This window comes from Tyto alba, unplaced genomic scaffold, assembly GCF_018691265.1.
Source record: "Tyto alba isolate M040663 unplaced genomic scaffold, T.alba_DEE_v4.0 Super-Scaffold_1, whole genome shotgun sequence".
Classification (NCBI taxonomy): Eukaryota; Metazoa; Chordata; class Aves; order Strigiformes; family Tytonidae; genus Tyto; species Tyto alba.
In genome coordinates, this window is record NW_024881261.1 from 17809754 (window position 1) to 17828938 (window position 19185).

The following is a 19185-nucleotide window of genomic DNA, read 5'->3' on the forward strand; positions in this document are numbered from 1 at the left end:
TTCCTATCCACATCAATATACCTATATTCACTAGAAACTATTATTTTCACTCTTCCATAAGTCCTTCTGTTCAGTAACAAGGTTTACAATTGCTCTCTTTGGTTACTTTGCTAATGGTAGCTGCTGCTCCTTGTGTTTGTTATTGGACTATTTGATTTTTTGTGTTGGTACATCAATGGTTTTCCTTATACTGTAGTCTCATGAGAGCCTCATGAACTCTCAGCAACAAGCAGAGACTATGCATAAACCCATCGATATACATGGTCAGGCAGGTCCTTTGACAGTTATGCATCTCTTCCAAACACAGTTTAAAAAAGTAAAGGTCTCTGGATATTGAGTACCATTTATTTAGACTCTCACATTCATCTCATTGCCAGTATTAAGGACATTTCTGTTAATTAACAAATACCAAGCAACCTTTCAGAGATGAGGAGCTACATAAATGGTGTTGCATGGCCTCTATTCAAGCATCTGAAAAGATTATTTCTCTTGATGATGACCAAATAACGTTCCTGTGGACATTTCAGAAACTTTTTGTATAAAAAGACAATGCTAGAAATTAATACACTGTTATATAAAAATTATTATCCTGCCACTTTCATTCTGCCCTAAAGAACCATTATTTCCTCCCCCCACTCCTTTAGTTGGACACTGCTAATATAACAGCTAAATTGATCGTGTATCTTTTTTTGATAGTTGTTACAACAGCTACTAGATGGTAGAATTGATGCATCTTGCAGTACCACTGCAAATGCAGTTCTAGACCTGTTTACATTACAGAATATACAAACAGCAGTATGTGTGAGATTTACACCTTCTACACTTACAAATAGTAAAGCATGATGCGTTTAATAAAGATAGATGTACTTAAGCCAAAATAATGAAAACCAGGAAAAGGCTATTGCCATGTTTCACATAAACCTTTTAAATATATACTCAATTTTCAGAGTACAGGAAAGCTTCTTTGGCTTCCAGTTCCCACATCATCAAGCTGAGGAGATAATCAGACCAGGTAATATAAAGGAGAGGAGGAGTAAACATGAATAAGTACTATAGATAATGTCATTGCAGAGGGAAGAAAAACTTATGAATGATATTATGCAGTATGTCCCCTTGTCCTCTCAAAAGTTTATGTGAATGACACCAAGATAAGAAAGTTTATCTCACTTTCTGGCTGTTGAGCAAAAGCAACAGGTAATGGCTAACAGTACGGTGAGTCCTGGCAGTGCTCTTTCTGCACACTCCACTGAAATGAGTTGTAGAAAAAAGTCAGAGCCAGCATCAGAGAAGCTGAAAGAATTGCTGATGAGTATTACATGTATCTTTGTGTTAATTCCAGAGAGAAAACAAAACAGATGTTCATCTGAGTGACGTGCTATGAATTTTGCAGATGAAGGAAAAATCAGTTAAAAGCCTTTTTTATTCTAGAAATTTGAGCTGAAGAAAGCTAGAAAGCAGAGTGGAATGGGGTAGAACTCTCACCTTTTTGATTTATTGAGGTTCTGAGTTCGACTAATGCAGAACAAGTTACAGCAGAAATAACCTGAGTGATTAACCCATAGCGCGAGTTTGCTTTATCCTGCTGGATTTTTTTAATCCAAACCCACTCTTGACACAATTTCCACAGAGAATTCTTTTCATTTCGTACTGACTTCAGCTATAATTTGGCAGCTGCCTACAGTATCACAAAATACTTAAATATTTTTTTATTTTGCAGTGTGGATTTGACGGCTCTACCTTTCACTACAATGAAAGCTAATTTTTTTCAACTGCATAAAAATTTACTTCTCAAAGCCACTGGCAATTCCTTTCCCAAGCTATCTCAGAATTTACTCCCTCATTTCATCTTGCAGAAAATTCAATATTACTAAGTCAGTTCAGAGTTGCAAAAGCCCCTACAAGCCCTATCCCAATGTAACATTGTATGCTTGGCCGTGAACATATGTTGATTAATCTTCATAAGAAAACCACATTGTGTCTAGATATTTTTGAGAAGACAGCCTTTAAAGCTATCCTTCTGACTCCATAAATCACAAGCTTAAATCTCATGCCATTATTTTATGATGCACAACTGCTTATTAGGAAATTCCATCACAAGTTTTGACACATTTTTATACTATTCAAAGAGACAGTATAATTCCACCTAATTGAAGTACTTTTCTGTGTTTATTGTTTCAGAGAGAATTCAGTTTTAAGAAATTAAAGCTAATTTTCTACTATGTGAAAAATCAGACTCAACGTACTATCACATAACTATGAATGGAGCTAGTAATTCAATAGTTGTGACAAATCAGAAGACCACACCGTACTGAAAAACTTTCTGTCAGAAGGCTTCAATGTCTTTCTTCCACTAAGGTTTCCTATGGCCTTCTGGTTTTCTATTCCAATGCTAAACTAATTATTATCATATATTATGAAGCATGACAGCAGGAAGGATATAAAGTAAGTAAATCTATTTGTGAATGCTGTTCTGTTACAACAATTAATTCAAAATTTTACTAAAAATACATGCTGTTTATAATTTAAAGACAACTTAATTTAGTCACTTTGCACTTTGTGATGTTATTAAGGACATAATTCAATATCATAGTTTTCTTTTGCTGTTGGCAGACCATTACGAGGTTTAAAATGCACTAGAATTTAAAATGTCATGAATACAAGCATGATACACAGACAAATTTAGCCTCTATTTTATTTAACTGTGTTGAAATATGTGGAATTACAAAGATGTAAAATCCGGCCAAGTTAGAGGAGAAAAAGGCCTAAATCCTGAGACTGTGCTAATGGTTATGGAGAGCAGGTACCAGTAGATGCCAAAGTTGTTATATAGCCATGAACAATTATTTTGCCAGTATTACTACATACATGTTTTCAAAACCCAACCGGTTCTTTTCCAGCTATTCTAGGCTGCTCTTTTATAAGCTTGACTGAAGCAACGTGGGAGTGACACCAATCTATCACCCACCTTTCACTGTCCAAAGCAAATGAGTCCAGTAGGAGTATTTGGAGAAAGTCTCCTGTAGATTTTGGTACTTATGCCAGACCACTGATTTACTTACATGAGGCACTGAGGAAAGTACTGCTTTTTCTCTCATACAGTCTTACCCACTGGTCTGTGTTGTGCAGACTCATCACACAGAACAGCTGAATATCTCAACATAACATGTACAGCAATTGCACAATAACCTTCAAAGAATGAGGAAGCCATGGGTATAACAACATACACAGACTACAGCTTTCACAGCTGTAAATGAATGCATATCAGAATCATGTCAAGAAGAAAAGGTCTGCAGGGGAAAATACTTCAATATTGGTGAAACACTAAGATTAAAATAATGATGTAAGATGTAGTCATGCTTTTAAATGTATGGGAGGGTAGTCAGAGATGTCTCTTATAAATAGGTAAAAGCTTACATAAGCAAAATGGGTCATGATATAGAAACTATAGACACAGATTTGGCTAAAGAATTATAAGTTGTGTATATGTCATAATCACTGAACCATGCAGTTAGCATTGATAAAATTATGTCTTGCTAGCAGTATGGATTTGTATCCACAGAAAATTTGGTCAGTCAGTCCATTATCTTGTGCAAGCATCTAATAATGTACAATATGTGTCACACTGCACAACCTGCAGAGGGAAAATCCATGTATGTTTTCGTACATCAGCAAATCCAAAAAATTCTCTGTCACAAGAAATTGTATGTAGGGTACATCTTTCCCTTTATGCAGACTCAATGGCTTCCTGCTTACTTATTTAACTGGTATATAGGTTATATGAGTTAAAATGTCTCTTCTTGATGCTTTCCTGCATATTGTACAGGTGTTCAAAACTCAAGGAGGGTGAGGGGATGACTGTGGGTGATTATGCTCAGTTTAGAGGGGTGGAAGAAAAGGTTCAGACCAACTTTGCAACAGGTCTTAGTGTTCTGGTTGCATACAGCTTCATGAAAGGAAACCAAACATAAGTATTTCTTGATGAATACCAATAGAGGGAAGTTAAAGGAACTACCTAAAACAGACTGTAAGAGCAGATGTTCCTGAGAGGGAATAAAAAATTTCACATTTGAGGGAGAGAATATTAGAGGAAATCATATTTGTCACTTTGCTGCAGTGAGTTGAAAATGATGACTCTGTCCAGGAGAACGGTTTCAGAGTAGGAAGGACTTGATGATGACAATGATGTAGCAATATAACAAGGGCATAGGACACAGGCCGTTAACAAACAACCTAAAAAGCTATTATCTGGTAGGCATTATCAAATAAAAGTTGAAAGGTATAAAATATATCTTTAGAGCATTTAAAATCAATAGTAAATTATGTATCTATATATATACACTATATATACCAACGTAATTTCTTATCTCTTTAGTTCCATATAAAATTATTTTGCCAAAGTACTGAAGTTACAGTTCTAAGAGTTAATAGTAATTGTTGGGGCAAACACTCTAACTTTAGCAAACTTTTATACATATTCCCTTCACTACTCACTAGTCAAAACCAACAGACAACAAAACACAAACCCCACCAGCCTTTGCGGTGAGATATGAAGCTGTGGCACACACTGCCTGCCACTCCTCAGCAAACAGCCGCAGGATCACCTCATGCTACCTCCACAGCTGCGCTACCCACACACGTGTGACAGAACAAACACCCGTGTAAACAAACGGCAGTACAATGTAGAAGGGTGAACATGAGGGCCAGAAATTGAGGATAACTTTGTTTTAAAGGACTAAGCGGGAAAGAAAAGTAACTGACAGTACTTCTTCAGTCATATTCAGTCCTAATTTATGTGTTTGGATTCCTAAAATGATCTCAAGGGTATTTTACACTGTTTGGCACAGCTATTTAGTAGATGCACTGAATAAAAATTATTAGGAAAATAATGGAGCATTAAACTCAGAATTAAACTACTTTAAATATGTAGTACATATAGCAAATGGAAGTACAATTTGTTATCACCTTGTTACTCACAACCCCACAACCCAATACTATACACTTGACATGAAAACTTACAACTCAGCCCCTGTAAAATGTACGAGCCAAAAGAAGCTTACTGATGCACCTGACTGCAAACCACCAAGAAAAACTTGAAAAACCTTGCTCTTGCAAAGCCTGAGCAATCTGAGGTTGGAAGAATCAGCTGAGGAAGCACTTAATATGGTGGTAGAGCCAGTTGCTTTATGACTTCTGAAAAATGCTATACAGCCTCTTCAATCATCTCCATAGCAAGCAAGATTTTAGCAATATGTTAAAACAGTGATTGCTCAGGTTTTCTTTTCTTGTTAAATTTGAGCATATTTTCTCATTACAGCAATGACTGAAGGTCTGTCCTGTTGCTTTCTTTCCTGAGAAGCCACATTTTACAGGTATCCATTTAAATTGATATATTAAAAACACTCAACCTTGTTAAGATTGCTTTGGTACTATAAATAAACTGGATACACCTGAACAGTTATATATCACTTTTCTCACTAATTCATGCTGAATATGCCTGAAAAGTAGTCGATATTCTCTACCTTCCTCACATTTCAAAATAGGCACATATGTAAATTTAAGTGGCAAACTCCACACTCTTCAGGTTTTTTATTTTCACAAGTGACTAGATGCTCCAAACTCATTCACCTTCCATTCAGATCACTGCTTTTCAATCTTTTTCAGCTGTGAGAACATGTAACAGTTTTCCAGTGCATTCCTAGGACTGAAATTCAACAAGCTTAAACCCTACGCATCTAAGAAAGCCTATGTTGCAAATTATTAAGCAGCAATCCTGTTACCCCAGATACAAGTATCTGGCCTCACAATATTTTGAGATACTGTCTTAATTCTGTACTGAAACATAAACCTCAGCTCATCCATATACAAACCTTGAACTGCAGAACAGCTTTTATTCCCACTCTAATTATACGGGAATGACCAAAGCAGTGTCAACGTGAAATTAAGGGCAATGGCTTCTGCAGGATCTATAAAGTAAGGTTAGGACTGCACTTAGGCCAAATTTGTGCTCTTAACATGATTTTATCTTCTGAGACATGATATTTGGGACAATAAATATTGTTTTGGCACATTAATAGAATAGGATGATGTTTTGGATAAAGGTTAAACTGAAAGACACAAGAGGAAACAAAAAGCGATTGATGTAGGTTCAGAAATATATATTAGGTTTAAAGTTTGGTTTGTACTTACCTAGAAGTGTTCAATATGGCAAGAAACAAAAGGTAGTAATAATAACCTTAGATGTAGGGTAGCTAAAATAACAAAGCCTATATTTGAGATAAGGCCCATAGTCCAGATCAACAAGGTCATATAATGTATGCTTAGATATCAATATCAAAGGGGCTCCCAGACTTGACGTAGTATGAGCCAGCAGCCTCCCTTTATTGAGTGATGCAATCTATCAACAATCAGGTTAGGATAATTATTAGGTTTTAGACAGTCTAGAAATGAGAAAATTGATTGAGTTCTGATGAGAGCAAGGTTCTGAAACCTGTGCTTGGACTTTGGCTAAAAGGAATAATTTTTCAATATTAATGAATAGGTTAAATCTTTATTGTTCAGAGTCCAGTAGAGTTAAGAGTTGAATTCAATAGCATCCAATAGCCTGTGTCTAAAAGGACTATTGGGCTAGCAATTCTGGGCATGCAGACAATAATTAGGGTAGCAGGGGTCAGGATTGCTGGGATGATTTATACCCATTGCCAGATGGGTGTGCAGATAATTAATTCCTGTGCAAATAAAGAAACTTTCCTGTTTGTATGTTAGGTGTGGGGAAGCACCAGCTGTATTTGAGCTAACAGTGTCTGATAGACTGGAGTCAGACCTGACTCAGAAGGTGACACCTGGCTTGGTTTTGTGGTCACATAAGCAGTAATTTCCCTCTGCAGAACCCTCAGCTAAGCTTTTGCACCTCTTCTATATTTAATCTAACTCTAACCCTTTTTTTCATCCTGTAAAGTGACCGTATTAGGCCCCAAATTAAATATAGTTCTTGGGCAAATTAGTGCATTCATGTTGGCAAGTGCCTTATACTGAATGCTGGGGAACACCTATGGTGTGTATTTTGCGAGAAGGTAAAGAAAGTGTTTTCAGTTTATTTGCTGAACAACTGTTGAAAGAAATATTTGTTTGGTTAGAAGAGGCAGAACGCTTTCTATTAAATGAGACCAAAATGTTTCTCTGTGCTGAAAGTGTTCATTCATTCAACCAAAAATGAAATTCCTTTTATCAATTATCCAAAAATATCCACATTCAATTTAAGTTGAACAATGTGTTTTGCTTGATGTGAAGCCAGGTAACATAAACCAAATTCAGAATACTTGTTTTCCTAATTCCTTATTTTAAGTTTAGGGCTGTATTTATATAATTATTAACTGAGAAGTAAAAAAAAAAAAAAAAAAAATCACAAATCAAATCTTAAAACATTTACTCTATTTCCAGTTTTTTCCTCTCCCAGAACTTTCTTCCCAGATTTTTCTGTAAAATGGCACTGGTTGCTCTGCTCTGCAAAAGCTGGTCTTATTATGTAGTTAGAATTCACTAAAAAGAAAAGCCTCCATTCTCCAAAAGGTGATTAAAAGACAAGTCAACATAGAAGTCCCTATCTTAATTAAACATTTCAGAGGTAACACTGCTGAATTTAACAGAACAGTAACCCTGTTGGAGAAAGATCAGTTAGATGCAATGCCACTGAGGACATGACCCCAGCACATTATTTCACCTCATTCTGCTGGTGACATTAACTGGTTTAGCAAAGTTTTGTAAACACTAAGTCCTAAATGGACATAAGCAACATAAAGCTCAGAACAACCAGTTCCATACATTACTTGTTGTATCTCTGGCTTTTGTTAGATTTTCTTAAGAGAACTGAGCAGTGCTTGGGGTGGGGGTTGTTTGTGGCTTGGGTTTTTTTAAACATATAATATTGTTTAAAGAAGTTGCAGCCATTTCTTTAACTATGATCTTGATTTTTAATAGTCATAATTTGACATATCAAGACTAACATAATGGGATATACTTAGATTTAGATGTATTTAGACCAATAAGGTATAACATGTAGCTATCTTGATAAATTCAAGATCTCATGAGAAATACATAGCAGATATGATCCATTCACCTTAATCGATTTCTCTGCAGCTGGATTGTTGCAAATTTTGAAACACTGGGAACGCTTTTTATCAAATCTGGATGTTTTTATGAACTATATGCTTTAGTTCAATCACAGTCATATGATAATAAAGTAAGAAATTATTTACATAAATGATAATTTCTGTTATGCAAAAGGTCGCACTCTATAATGACTGTTACTCACTTGCAACCTTAACACCTATGAATTTATGAATCTCTACTTGAAGCCTTCATGAAAAAGAAGACTAAAATATGATTTCTACACTGAGGAGTTTCCATTTCCATTCCTGGTTTAAGGCCAACTTCTGGATTATTTCCGCTTCAGCTAGTATAACTGTAACTCAAATAGATGGCAAAAAAAAAAAATGTGTTTCCATAAGGGATTTTGATTTTAGGTTTTCAGAAGTCTAAATAAGTAAAAAAGAGTTCAGTAAGAGCTAGGGAAGTGGTGCCCTTTACCCTGCAACTGGTGCAGGAAAAGCATGCTTTGTACATGTATACTGGTGTGTACACATGTGTATGCACATTTTATCTCTATAAATGTTTAAAAATTTTGTCCGTATTGGGCAGGACAAATGCTCAAAGTTGAAAACATTCATGATTCGGCTGGTACTACTTTACTGGAGACATCAGTCCTATATCATTAAAGATTCAGGACAGCATCTTCTTCATGAAGGATTCGGAGTTTGAGGGCATACATTAATCTGGGGCACATTTTCTTTCTATCTAACAATTTATTACTATACTATCCAGGCAGGAATATTATACCATAATATCCTGTATAATGGCTGAACATGTTCCATGCTTTTTTAAGACATGACAATTAAATTCCAGTTTAATTACTCCTGTGACCCTTTTGTGTGTTACAGTAATGTTGGTACTATCCATATACGTTTAATTTCTTTCTTCATGGGATTTGTTCTAAATGTAAATTCTTCTAGAACTAATCTCATACTTTTTAACTGAAGCTTGTAAACTAAGTCATCCTGTGCATAAAATGGAAATAAATCAAGCAAAATACTTCTTTTTTTTTTTTAAAGCCAGATTCCAGTGTTAGATCTAGCAATGTTTTACCCAGGAAATGCTTGAACAGTAAATGCAATGGAGGAAGAATGTTCAGTGAATTATTTGTATCAATTCAACACAACAGAATGATGTACCTATATGAGGACAATTCTGTAATAAAAACAGCTCCATATCTGTTAAGTCCCCACATTTTTGTGATCAGTGGTTTTGGTGGGAAAGGGAAGTAATGTCAAATACTCAAATAGTTCACCTGAGAAAGGAGCATTGAACTACTGACCCTGACTGAGAACACAATCCCTGTTTCCCTTAAACACAAACTCACTAGCAAGAACAAGTAATCCTTTCAAAAAAATGCAACAATTGTCTTTGGCTCATTGTTAAGATGGAAAATTCTTCTAAGGTTTTGGCCATTTTCACAGATGGCTTTATGAATATTAAGGTAACTTTTCCAATATACTGTTGATGCACTTCTTTGAACTTGACCTACTGAAGCATGAAAATGTACATGGAATGTCTGTGTTCAATATCACTTATTCCCAATTCTCTAACTCAGAAATCACTGTTTAATCAATCCAAAAGCAGAGAGAAAATCCATTAGGCTTACAATCAATGACTGTATATCATCTTCAAATAAAGCCTTCACTTAAGATCTCATCTCAAACTGAAAAAACAGTAAGTCTTGAAATGATATCATCAGCAAACATCTATTCACCAGAAAATGTATCAAAGCCAGAATTTAGCATATCATAATACAGTTTCTATTTACAAGGTGGTGTATGCACATTGGGAATATCACTCCTGGCAGACAAACGAAAAGGTGAAATTGAACGCTTCAGTACTTCTCTCCCTTTCATATGCTGGTTGCAATAAAGAGCAGATCTTGAAAGATATATTCTAGAGTTACCACAATATTTTGCTTATGAAGGTACCATGAGAGGCTGTTGCACACCTGTACAGAGCAAAGCTATGGCTTGGTATTTGTTGTATTTCCACTGCTGACAAATTGGGGAGTGTTAAGAATTCTGTCTAACTTTGGTAATTATGACTTACTTAAATTGTGTGGACAGACTTTAAGAGGAACATGAAGATTCCCAAATAAAAGGAAGTGTGTAACGTTTTCTTTCAAAAGTACAGCATTACTCTACTATTGTCTTCCACATAGAGTTTGCCAGGGCAAACTAACAGTCAACGACATATTAAGCCCCCTTGATACCAAGTGTCAGTTAGTAAAAAAAATACAATCCCCATATCTTCTCATTAATCTTCACTGGTTTTTATCTACAGATCTCAAAACAAGCCAATGAGCTGCCAACTATCTGACAGCTGCAAAGGTCTCCTGCGTGAATGTATACTGTGGGCTAGATTCCTATCTCAGTCACAGCACTAACAATAAAAGGTATCTAAGTAAACAACATCAACATGAAAGAAGTGCATGAATTATCTATGGTATTACAGATAGAATCTGGGTTTAGTGCATAAATATGGGAAATAAAATGAAACAGTGATTTTGAAAGTATAAATATTCCCAATTTTACACTTAATAAATTAACTATCCAGCCAAATAAATGATGAAACTATCACACTCCTTTCCAAGTGACAAAAAAACATCACTCAGTTTTTGAAAACTAATTATAATGGTTCTGGTTCAGTAATGCATTTACTATTTAATTTTATATATACATGGGGTGACCTAATTATTTTGATTCTAAAGGTCTGAAAAATCTTCTTTTAGAAAATTTATTTTCACTGTCAACAAGAGTTGAAGAGATTATTTATGTTAGGTTGCCTTGCATTAAAGCTGCTGCTTTCAGTCTCTATTCCAGAGCTCTAACGATTCAATGTAGTAGTTAAGTACTCCCCCTTATGGTCTGTTCCAACATGGCATTATAATGCTTTGCATTTCTGTTGATTAAATGCTTGCATCTCATATATGTACTGTATATATATTATCAGAGTTAAGTAGGCCTATAGCATTGCAACTCACCTTAGAAACTCTTTCACTGAATAAATCTGTGATAACAGATATTCGCAACTGCGGATTGTCCGCAACTGCAGATTATCATTCATTGGTTCGCTTTGAAATGTTTTTGATCAGCATTATTAAATTCAAGAATATATAGAACAAATATATAGGAATTTAATTGATTAAATCAGAGTTGGCTGATTAGTGTCATGCTTTACTGGGATTTACCCTGGACTATAAATACATCTATAATATACTGATGGAAGATTTGCTACTCAAGTGAATTATTTGAAATTGCATTTGTTAATCCTGTAAGAAACAAATGTAGCACAGTGAAATTAAATATCATTAAAATGGTATTTAATAAATTCTCCTGAACTGGAAAAAATCTTTCCAATGCCTGTACATGGCCACTGCCACCTTCACTCTGCTGTGTGAAAGAGTATATCTGGTGAGAATAATTTCTACCTCTGATTTCACTACTATTTCTTCAAATCAAGCAGTCTACTTCAAAATATTAATTTCATAATGTACAGAATGGATTTGAAACTTTATTGTGATACTCTTAGAAAAAAGTTTTACTAGTTAGGCATTATATAAGATCAGCTGCACTAGATTAAAAGCTGTTCAACATAAAATGCATTTCACCACTCAAAAATTCTTCTGCTGTTCTGATTTTCACTTTAGTGCTGGCTGAAAACACACATGGTATCTCACCTGCTATAACCAACAGTAATATCTTACTCCTCAGTACAGTTTGTGCTACTATACGTTCTCTGTTCTATTATGTCTTCATCGTGTTTCAGGAGAGGAAAAAAAGAATAAGGTTGATATCCTTATCTGAAACGTTATTCAAACAGTGAACTGCATAGTTACAATCAATCCACTTCACTTTTTAGTTCTAACTCATCTTTTCAAAACGTACTGAAAAACATCAACAGTGATGTGATTTCACCACCTTTGTGCTGTGTCAGTCCAGTAAAGTGCTCTGCTCTTTTGCAAAGTCTTCAGAATTCAATTGATAACTTCAAAGGCAAGCAAGTGTTAACTTCTACCAGAAGATCCTGTAATGCAAAACACACTCAGGATTAAGACCTTTTCTGGAAACAAACAGCACTTCATTTGATTCAAGTTCTTCTCCCTGAACTTTAACTGAATAGTTCTGTGGTCATTTTGATAAAGCAGTTTGCTAAAAGGCATTCTTTCTGATAGTGCTTTTATCTTTGCTTACTCAGTTTATAAAAATGATTTGGTTTATCTGTGATGGATTTGCAATTTAGATCTCTAAACAAAAATAAACAGATTAACATTTTGCTACAGTATATTTTGTGAGAGTGAATGTAAAAAAAGGTTTAGAACATTTATTAGAACACTCAAAGTGAGCAAACAGCCCCAGATATAATCCACTGGGGAATTAAGCCAAAAACTTACTAAAATTCCCACATCAAAAATTAAGTCTCAATAATGACATTCTCATGTAACATTTGATAAATTGTTCCCAGTGCTATTTTAATATCCTCTGGGAGCGTAAGAGAGAATCTAAAGATCCATTCTCTACAAGCATATTAAAGGATGCAAAAGAATCAAAGAGTGGGGGGCCAGCTCTGTTTAAGAAGCTCACTTGATTTTGCTTCCCAAGTTTCCAAAGTCATACCCACAAAACAAATTATTCTAATTAGGTAAAAATTTTACAACTAGGTCTTAAAGAAGGCGGTTACTTTCTGAAGCAGGAAAGATTAATCCTGTCAACTTTTCTCCCAAATTCTTCTACTGTTATCGAGCTATCATATCAGTGAGAAATTTTAGATTAAATGCTACATTTCAACTTCGGTCTTTCTGAGATTGATTGTATTTGGACAGAATTTACTTTTGTAGGATGGACACTCTAGAATTATTCTACATGCAGTTGCACAGAAATACTTCTAAGAGTTTCTAAAACTGAAGTTAATAGTAGAAACTAATTGTAAAAATATTTTCTCACTAGTTATGAGTAGTACAGTTAAGGATGTTTGGTTTTAGAGGCTTAAACGCTATAAATACAAAAGCTCTGTCTTTCAGACAGGGTAAGCACAGAAAGCAGCTTTTCTACAATAGAATCACCTTAGTGTTGAAATATTTCCAATCTTTCAAGAAGGGGACAAACCCCCACTCCCACAGGCAGTTTGCAGTCTGAAGATAGACAAATTGACTGAAACTCAGAAAAAAAAGGGAAGTAGAAAGGCAATCCTTATGACTGCATTGCCTCACATCAGAGGGGCCTCTTTTTTCAGCCAGCCCTCTATCAGCAGCAAGGGTGGAAGCCAGTCTGCCAGAGATCCAGCAAAAGTTAGCCAGCCAAAGTTGGCCACCACATGCCTCAAGATGTTCCTTGCCCTCTCAGAGATTCATAACCACACTTGGGCAGTGATGTGTTTCAGCTAACTTTTGTTTCAGAGAGCTTCTTGATAAGCAAGTACCTGTGCTCTCAACTTTCCTGGGATATAGATAAGAAATCTAAAGAAAACTAATCTAAGAAAAACCCCCACAAAAATATTGTATTCTTTCTGGCCTTGTTCTCCTGCTGTTCTGCTCTTTCAGAGAGTGTTGACTCACAGGGTTTTGCGTGCTGTGAGAGAGACAAGATGTAAGAGAGCTAACTGCAATTCATCTATTTGTGAGAATGACAAGGAAAATAAAAAAAAAATACTTATAGTATCATGAACTTCCTGAGTTCAGTCTATCCAGAGCAGAACCTCTATTAACTCCTTCTCTATGCAGAGTAGCTTTCAGCACTTAAGTCTTCCAGAATTTCATTGCTTGGACCTGCATTTATTTATCAAGTCTTGCTAGATAAAATTGTGGGTGAAAAAGGTAAGATCCCCATTAAGGACAGAAACTATTTAATGAGTAAGTGATTGTGTGGCTTTCCAGATGTAAACTCAAAACTACTTGGTAGTTGTTGTCCCTTATGTGTTATTGAGCTTTCTTTAAAACTAGAAACAAAAACATGACTATAGAAGGAGATAAGTACTTTTCAAACTGGCAGTAGAAATCCAAAACCTGGGCTGGCACAATAAACAATCTTAATGACATCATCTCAGTGATGCGATAGGGAAACTGGATCAGAATGTCTCCAGCATACACTGTAGTAGAGTGCTAACTCTAAATTACAGAAATAATTTCTCTGTCTGTAAATCAAACTATACTAAGGTCAGCCACCCAAGTCAACAGAAAAGAGGAGAGACGAACTACAGTTAAGAGCAATTTTATAATCACATTAAATAATCTGTAATCAGTTATAAGATATGGGCCATTTCATTTTGCTGATACAGATATATCAGGGCAAGGGTACACCCGCATAGCTTTTGCACTCAAATGTGCCAGTCACATATACAGCACATTAAGCGCTTTGGTTATGAACTGGGGCACAGCTGACCAAGAGGTGAGAATTGCCAGAGAATTCAATTGTCTGCTGTAGTCTGCCAATAATGGAGAGATGTAAAATTGCGAACAGAAATAATGGATCATGCTTTGGACAGTGGAAAAGATGTGGCAAATGAGGCATGGGATTTTATACAAAATGTGTAGTTTGCAGAGGACTAAAGTCATCACTACATCATCCTATTTGTAACTTCTGACCTCAGAGGATAATCACATCATAGTCAAATCTCACTGTTCTGAAGGTCAGTGGTGAGGTTTTTATCACTGACATTTATTGTCGACATTTTTTTTTTTTATGTTTAAGTTCTCATTTCATTTCTTTTTAATAACAAAGGAATGAGGACATGAAGGTTATTCATAAACAACTCCCACTGACTTTTCATAAAATACTAGAATCAAAATAGACTTCAATTAATCAGGAATGTATGTAACATTATTAAGGTCTCATTCACATCATACATCCAATCAACTTTTGAGAACAGACATAGAATTCTAAGGTAGGGGAGCTTCTGAGGTGTGTTCAAAAACAAGCATATGAAAGAAAATATACCAGTGCAAAACTTCTGTGTTCATTTCTTCTCTTTCTCACCTCATATGGCTTATGGTTCACTTCTCTAGAAGTGGTTAACTTTCACCAGTTCTAAAGAACATTTCTAGAGAAGCAAAGCATTCACCACCTGAAGGAAAACAAAGCTTTTATTTCCACTACTATTCAGTTTATTGTCTTGTAAATCCCAGTAATGAAGTGCATGGGAAATCAAAAGGGAATATCTGAATAAAACCATAACTGAGATACTTGGTATCCACCTGAATAGTAGCTCCTCCTCCTTTACATTATCTGATAAAACAGCGGTGTTCTTAGATACATCAAAATTATATAATCAATTATACTGGACACTGAAGAAAGCATTTTACAACAAAATTGCAACAAAAAGTCTTGTAAATGTTTAACCAGTGTGTTTATTTCCCACATTGCTTCAAAGAATGTTCATCATTTGAAATATAGCATTCCCATGACAATGGGATCATAAGGAATCATGGTATAACAATGTTAGACAAGGCAGACAGAATGTCATCAGTGACAAGATGGCAAATATATCATTTAAGCACAGATCAGGAGAGAAAATCTGAAGGTCAGAAATACAATATTTATATTACCGTCAGTACGTAGATGCATACCGGACACCTCATATCTAGAGCCTTAAAAAGTTTATCAGAGGAATGTCTACAACACACAAGAGCAACTGTTACTGGAGTGTTCTGCTCTAGGTTAACAATATGCATGGATACTGAGCCCAGCATTCCCTAGTAGATTCCCTAGAAAAAGCAAAAATCTTGATATATACTTTAATAGTGCTGTTTGTCATGCAAGACACACACAAGCAGCAGTCAGCTACTACCCTCATTCCCACTAATTCCAACTTGTATCACAAAACTGCCCTTTGGTACATCCCATGTCATTATTCACCCTCTACCTCATTCTATTTAGAAGCCCCAGTATTTTTCCAATAGGCAACACGTACTTCCTTGATAATAAACTAATATGATTAGCATGGCTTCTACCTTTGGAAGAGAGAATAAACTGAAACAACACTGTATTGTCATCAGTTCATACTGCAACAGACAACTTTGGCACTGCGGAAAAAAAAAATATCTGTGCGAATATTCACAGATTTCTTTGAGTATCTCTATGACAATTGAGCCAGAGGTGCTAAAGCTATGGAAGAAAAGTTGACAAAAGCAAAAGCTAGTTCACAAGAAAAAGGGAAAGAGAATGGACATAATCATGCAAAATTCTGACCATATTCAACATATAACAATAGAAGACTCCTCCATATTTGGTGTGGGGAAGAATCTGTCACTGAATGTTTGCTCCTTCCATACCTTTCTTGTTATCATAAGATCATTTTACCTAGATCTAATTTCACTTAATACCATGCTGATAGAGAGGTTTGATGACATTACCATCACCTAAATTATAAAACCAAACTTATAAAAAGGAGCTAGAATAAAAGGTTATGAAGTGACTGAGTTCATTTTGTGTAACTCAAATGAGACTAAAAAGTACTTTTTGTGATTTTTTTTCTTGATAGTTCTTTCATTTAAAATTTATTATCATAAACATAATATCTCTTGAAATATCTCTTCGAGATATTGCAGTCAGAATCAAAAAACCTCCAAATCTACACATCTCTCAGCTCTTAAGGTCTTTCTTATTTATTGAGATTTTATCATATTCTCTCTGTTGACTGTCAAATAAACCCTGCTCGTAAAATTTTATCTATGTCAGCAGACTTAGGACAGAAGACATGTAAAAACTCTGAGTACAAAAACCTTGAGAAACATTCACTATTTATATAGCTTGTCTCCCCATCACCTCTTTTCTCATTTTCCTTGCTTTTTTTATCCTTCCACTTCTACACCCTACTCTTTATCAATCTCTTCAATTTCTCATCCATCCTCTAAGTCCCTTTTTACCCTTTTGAATTCCTCCTTTCTTCTGTCTGCATTTAACAGGTTCAGAGTTTGTTTTTCCAACTTAATTTTCAGGGCTCTTTTGACTGGAAGTAGGGAGGAGGTCTGCTTATTTTTGGTCCCAAACAACATCTGGATGCTGGCCAGCTGACACATATGCTCCATCCAATTCCTCTTATCCATAAGAGTGAGTAACATGCTTTCTTGAACTCTTTGGGTTCTCCAAACCCATCACTTTTTGCTTCCTTTCTTCTTTCATTCCTTTTACATGCTCTCTTTATGACAATAATCAAGAAACTCCTTGTCCAACCAACTCTATCTCAGATTCTGTTCCCAGATTTTCTCTCCCTCATATGACAATTGACCACAGTTTCCCTCAGACCTTCTGCTGTCCTACAGAAAGGTCTTAGATTTTGCAGTGTCCTTTTACTCCATCCAGTTACTTTCCCTGTCTACTTTTATCTCAATCATTCTAATAGAACTAAAGCCCTGACCTTCGTGAATTCACCTGGTACATATTTTTGAACAAAGCCTGCATGTCAGTAGCACAGACACACTATATCATAATGCTATAACTACAATGCTATAATATTATGCTATACTACTATCCTATATAGTGTATAGGCACTATATATACACTATATACTATGTATACACTATAATATTGATAATACTATAGGAATGGTACACTAGTGCTTCACTGTTGTTTGGATGCTTCTAAGTTCCCCAGCTCAGGAACAGCATGGGCAAGATGCTATCCTTCTTAACCTGTATGTTAAGGAGGAAGAAATACCTCTTCAAAACAGAAGCAACTCTGTTTTCCATGATGTGCCTTACATTTCCTGTTAACAATGCATCCTAACAACAAATACTTCAGTTATGACTTCAAAGTCTGTTGTGACTGAAGTTTTTCTGGTTCAAGCCTCTATCAATTCAGTGAACCCAAGTAATACCAGTTCACTGTGGAAATCAACATAACTGCTGCGTGATAGCTGGATTTACTGAAATATCAAATGCTGTTCCAAAGGTTACAAGGGCTGTAAGGAGTACAGTGAAAATATGGGGCAAGTAGGGAATGAAGATGTATCTCTGTGCCTATACCTCTAAGAAATGAGTGGTATCCATAACACTTGAAATAAATGCACATCTTTGTGTATTTTTATTTAGATTTTTTTTTTGGAAGTCATACTGAGACAATTTTCTTAGAAACATAATTTAGAATTTTCTTTAATTACAACTAGCTGGAGTTGGCAAAGTTCATTGCAATGACAGGGAACTGTGGATCTGGGAAGAAGATACAGCAAAAAAATCCTCCACCACTCTGGTTCTTATACTAACTTCATGGCAGTCTTCATCACCTACAGAGTCAACTTTTGTTGAGCTCTTCCACTGTAATATACCATGCAATGATTCATTAGTATGCTCACTTGGAATTGAAGTATTAATTTGACATTTTTCCATTTATCTCATATCAAGAGTCATGTGCATGGTGCAAGACCTTCCACACATATCAATGTACAAGCATCAAAGAAATCAATAGTGTTTAACTAAGAATTCATTATACTAACAAAATCCATCACAAGAACATAAACAAAATAATTTAAAATAAGCATCAGCCACAGCTTTTCAAATTTAAGCTGCCTAAGAATGTTATTTAAATGATAAGGCAAGATACTGAAATACTATTGCTTTTCTGTTTTGAAATTTACTCACTAGATTTTAATGCATATAAATGTTACCAGACAGAAATCTGTTCACACACATTTTCCTATATTTTATTAGAATAGTCAACACACAAATTCATTTCAAAGAGATGTTCTATAAAGAAACGATATAAAATAAGTGCAATCTATACAAGCCAGCATATGAATCAAGGGGAACTGACAGCAAGTTCTGCCAAGGTGTTCAAAAGAATAAAAATCAAAAAAGTGGCTCAGTTAAATTGAAAAGAATACTGAGTACTTGAGACGGGTATCACAACCAAGCACTACAGCATCAATTTTAGCCTTCAAAAAAAAAAAAAAAAAAAAATCAAAGAGAATTTCTAATAAACAATGTCACTTGTGTAGCAGGTTGAGGTTTTATAACTGTTATATTTTATTGTACTAGTAAAAGCCATGATTTTTTTAAAATAAAAAGAAAACTAGGTGCAAAATTCATGTTACAAACAAATACCT